The 5,577-nt window shown below is 33.2% G+C and overlaps 1 non-coding gene across 1 annotated transcript; it reads right to left on the bottom strand.

Moving 5' to 3' along the window:
• Positions 1-527: 527 nt before the first annotated feature.
• LOC111751062 (U6 spliceosomal RNA) lies at positions 528-631 on the bottom strand. The gene has a single exon (XR_002786137.1). It is a non-coding gene; the product is annotated as a U6 spliceosomal RNA (small nuclear RNA).
• Between the last annotated feature and the right edge of the window lie 4,946 nt (positions 632-5,577).

Below are 5,577 nucleotides of genomic sequence, written 5' to 3'. Positions count from 1 at the left end.
CAGGTGAGTTGATTCTGACCCATGGCGACCCCATGAGTTACATAGTAGAACTGTTCCATAGAGTTTTCCTGGCTGTAATCTTTAAGAATACAGATCAGCAGGACTTTCTTCCGCAGTACTGCTGGGAGGGTTTAAACCACCAAACTTTAGGTTATAGTCCAATGCAAACCATTTGTGCCAACTTACCTAATATAAGTTTTTTCATCATTTAGTTTCAATTGTGTAGTATCTTTCCCTTTTCACAGTGTTCATTTTGAATAGCACGTACCAAGATATTTTTTAGCCTAGTAAGAAAATCTCTCGCTTTCACTGTATAGATTAAACCACTGACATTGATTGTGATAAATGATATATTTTATTTTGTTTCCAATATACTGTTTTATAATATTTATTCTCATTAATTTAAGATTTCTACCTTCATTTCTTTTTTTAATTTTTTTATCTTTCAAATTGTTTATTCTTTTTTATATTTAATTGTACTTTAAGTAAAAGTTTATAGGTCAAGTCAGTCTCTCACACAAAAACGTGAAAATACGGAACACTTCAAGAATTTGTGTGTCATCCTTGCTTAGGGACAATGCTAATCTTCTCTGTATTGTTCCAATTTTTTAGTGCCAAAGCAAGTACTCTTTTTTTTTTTTTTTAATTTTTATGGAATATTTCCTATAATATTTTATTTTTTAAAGTCATACACTTTTTATAGTCTTTTATGTTTTATCTTTGGCATTTTTAACAATACAAATAATCTAAAAGGTCTCAGAATGCTTCAACTCTAATGTCTGCTTTCCAGTTAGTAGTCTTTTACTAGGGTTTTCTTATTCTCTGGATTTAATTTTAAACCACACAGGGCAGTTTTATTATTGTTGCTTTTCTTTTCTTTTTTTTTTTTGTTCAATGTTTGTTTGAATTTACTCACTTATTGCCTTTTTCTTTTTTGCATGATATTTTGAATCTCTGAATTTCTTTCTAAAACTTTTTTCTTGAGCCCAATGTATATCCTTTTATATTAACAAGTAATTCACTCTTTAATTTTTGTTTTTTGGAAACCATTTTTTTCTTTTTGCCATACATTTTTAAAGACAAAATTATTTAGAAACTGAAACTAATTTGACAGTTATTCTTTTCTTTCCTAGAGCTTTAAGATTATCATTTCACTATGTATTGGCTTCCATTTTAGATCTTGAGAAATCAGATTAACAGCCTAATTGTCTTAGTTGATCTGGTTTTCTTCCCTAGATGTCTTAGAGCTCTTCAGCTTGTCCTTTAGGTAATGCAGTTTGACAAAAATGTATTTATGTATGACTTTATTTTATTTATCCTGATGAAGATTTAATGTTTTAAATGAAATTGAAAACTATCAATTATCATCATTTCAAGAAAAATTTCAGACATTATCTCTTTGCTTAGGGCTTTTGTCCCATTCTCTTCATTCTCTGCTTTTGAAACTCTAAATAGAGTTAGCTGTTTTTTGTTTGTTTGCTTTTTGTTTTAATTTCTTTCTCTGTGCTGTATTGTGTTACTTTTTCAGTTTTACTTTCCAGTTCTCTAATTCTTTTTTATTTTTTATTTTACTTTTCTAATTTTATTCAGTAAATTTATTTTTCCTATGTATTATAGATATTTTCTCTAATCTTGTTTTCTTTTGTCTTCATTCATGGTAATTTTTGCCATGCAAAATAATTTTCATATAGTTGAGTTCATCAGTAATATATTTTTTGGTGTTACATTTTTTCCCCCTTAAAAAGGTCTTCCTCGCTTATTATTATTTGAATGTGTGTGAAAAGAAGTCCCCACAACATTTCCCCAGAGATCTGAGAATAGAAAAGAGTATGACTGCCAAGACCTTATTGGATAGTAAGTAATATCACCAGTCTTGGATGTCGGTGGCTAATAACCAATCAACTTCGACATCTGCCAGATAACATTTCACAATCTAGCAACAGATCTCAATCTTCTGCTTTCCAAACTTGATCTAAATATCACCAGGCCTGATATGGTGGATGGTTGTATTGTTTTTGGTTTGAGAGATTAAAGCATAACTCCAAACTCAAGAAACAGTAGGGAATATGGAAAGAAAGCATCTTTGGAAACCTGGTGGTGTCGTGGTTAAGTACTACAGCTTCTAACCAAAAGGTCGGCAGTTTGAATCCACCAGGTGCTCCTTGGAAGCTCTATGGAACAGTTCTACTCTGTCCTATAGGGTCACTATGAGTTGGAATCAACTCGATGGTAGTGGTTTTGGTTTAACTATCTTTGGAAGAACTGCAAACCAATTGTGATGATCCTTTATGCCACCATCTGAATATCATGAGACTGGCGACCTAATACGCTGAGCTTCAAAAAAAGTTACAGAATAGCCTTACTAACCTCACAGGGATGCTATGACAATTAATGTGATAATATATTATTACCCTCCCTATAATAAGCATTTGGCAAATGGTGATATTGCCATAGTTAGGGGTTTCTTGTGATAAGTGCTTCCCTTTCATCCCTTTTGTAACGACCTTGGTTTTGATAATTTCCAATTACTATGAATACAAAATTAGAAGTTGTCAAAAATGAAATGGAATGTACAAACCTTGATACCCTATGCATTAATGAACTGAAATGGACTGGTATTAGCCATTTGGAATCAGACAATCATATGGTCTGCTATGCCAGGAATGACAACTTGAAGAGAAATGACATCCAGTTCATCATCAAAAAGAACATTTCAAGATCTATCCTGAAGTATAACACTGTCTGTGATAAGATAATACCCATATGCCTATAGGAAAGATGAATTAATACAACTACTATTCAAATTTACTCACCAACCACGAAGGGCAAAGATGAAGAAATTGAAGACTTTTACCAATGTCTGCAGTCAGAAATTGATCAAACATGCAATCAAGATGCATTGATAATTACTGAAGATTGGAATGTGAAAGTTGGAAACAAAGAAGAACTAGTAGTTGGAAAATATGGCCTTGGTTATACAAATGACGCTGAAGAACACATGATAGAGTTTTGTGACACCAACGACTTTTTCATTGCAAATACCTTTTTTTTCAACAACATAAACAGTAACTATATACCTGGACCCCAACAGATGGAATACACAGGAATCAAATCGACTACATCTGTGGAAAGAGATAATGGAAAAACTCAATATCATCAGTCAGAACAAGACCAGAAACCAGCTGTGGAATAGACCACTGATTGCTCCTATGCAAGTTCAAACTGAAGTTGAAGAAAATTAGAACAAGGCCCAGGAGCCAAAGTATAACCTTGAGTGTATCCCACCTGAATTTAGAGATCATCTCAGGAATAGATTCGACATATTGAATACTGATGACCAAAAACCAAACCAGTTGTGGAATGACATCAAGAACATCTTACATGAAGAAAGCAAGAGGTCATTAAAAACACAGGAGAGAAAGAAAAGACCAAAACAAATGTTAGAAGAGACTCTGAAAGTTGCTTTTGAACATAGACTAGCTAAACAAAAGAAAGAAATGATGAAATAAAAGAGCTGAACAGAACATTTCGAAGGGTGGCTCAAGAAGACAAAGTAAAATTTATAATGAAATGTGCAAAGACCTGGAGATAGAAATCCAAAAGGGAAGAAGGTGCTTGGCATTTCTCAAGATATGAACTGAAGAAAAAGTTAGAGCCTCCAGTTGCAATACTGAAGAATTCTATAGGGAAAATATCAAACGACACAAGGAAGCACCAAAAGAAGATTGAAGGAAGACACAGAGTCACTGTGTCAAGAAGAATTGGTCAATGTTCAGTCATTTGAGGAGGTAGCATATGATCAAGAACCAATGGTCCTGAAGGAAGAGGTCCAAGCTCAGTGAAGGCATTGGCAAAAATACAAGCCTCTAGGAATTGAAATAAAAATTGAAATGTTTCATCCTGATATCAACTCAAATAGGGAAATCACAAAAACCAATTAAGATTAATTAAAAAAAAAATGCTCATAACAGGGAATCACGGAAGTCAAAATGTAAAAGATCACAATAATCAAAAAGAGGGACTAAATACAGGTGGCATAGAACTGCCATATGGAGAGTTATACAAGGCAATATAGAACATTACAAGTTAGGTTTTTACTTAGAAAAATAGGGGTAAATATTAAGGTAACCACAAAAAAGTATAACAACTCCATAACTCAAGACGAAAGCCAAGAAAAATGTAACAACTCAAAAAACATAAAGTCAAACACTACGAAAATGAGGATCTCACAATTTACTAAGAAAAACGTCTCAGCACAAAAAAGTATGTGGAAAAATGAAATTGTCAACAACACATATAAAAAGACATCAAAATGACAACAGTAAACACTTATTTATCTATAATTACGCTGAATGTAAATGGACTAAATGCACCAATTAAGAGACAGAGAGTCTCGGACTGGATAAAGAAACACGATCCGTCTATATGCTGCCTACAAGAGACACACCTTAGACTTAGAGACACAAACAAACTAAAACTCAAAGGATGGAAAAAAGTATATCAAGCAAACAACAAGCAAAAAAGAAGAGGAGTAGCAATATTAATTTCTGACAAAATAGACTTTAGACTTAAATCCACCACAAATGATAAAGAAGGACACTACATAATGATAAAAGGGACAATTGATCAGGAAGACATGACCATATTAAATATTTATGCACCCAATAACAGGGCTGCAAGATACATAAATCAAATTTTAACAGAACTGAAAAGTGAGATAGACACCTCCACAATTATAGTAGGAGATTTCAACACACCACTTTCGGAGAAGGACAGAACATCCAGTAAGAAGCTCAATAGAGACACAGAAGACCTAATTACAACAATCAACCAACTTGACCTCATTGACTTATACAGAACTCTCCACCCAACTGCTGCAAAGTATACTTTTCTTTCTAGCGCATATGGAACATTCTCTAGAATAGACCACATATTAGGTCATAAAACAAACCTTTCCAGAATCCAAAACATCGAAATATTACAAAGCATCTTCTCAGACCACAAGGCAATAAAACTAGAAATCAATAACAGAAAAACTAGGGAAAAGAAATCAAATACTTGGAAAATGAACAATACCCTCCTGAAAAAAGACTGGGTTACAGAAGACATCAAGGAGGGAATAAGGAAATTCATAGAATGCAATGAGAATGAAAATACTTCCTATCAAAACCTATGGGACACAGCAAAAGCAGTGCTCAGAGGCCAATTTATATCGATAAATGCACACATACAAAAAGAAGAAAGAGCCAAAATCAGAGAACTGTCCCGACAACTTGAACAAATAGAAAGTGAGCAACAAAAGAATCCATCAGACACCAGAAGAAAACAAATAATAAGAATTAGAGCTGAACTAAATGAATTAGAGAACAGAAAAACAATTGAAAGAATTAACAAAGCCAAAAGTTGGTTCTTTGAAAAAATTAACAAAATTGATAAACCACTGGCTAGACTGACTAAAGAAATACAGGAAAGGAAACAAATAACCCGAATAAGAAGCCAGAAGGGCCACATCACAACAGACCCAACCGAAATTAAAAGAATCATAACAGATTATTACGAAAAATTGTACTCTAACAA

Source organism: Loxodonta africana, chromosome 5 (assembly GCF_030014295.1).
Source record: "Loxodonta africana isolate mLoxAfr1 chromosome 5, mLoxAfr1.hap2, whole genome shotgun sequence".
Taxonomy (NCBI): domain Eukaryota; kingdom Metazoa; phylum Chordata; class Mammalia; order Proboscidea; family Elephantidae; genus Loxodonta; species Loxodonta africana.
Note: the sequence above shows the minus strand (reverse complement) of the source record. Positions and strands in the feature narration are given on the sequence as shown.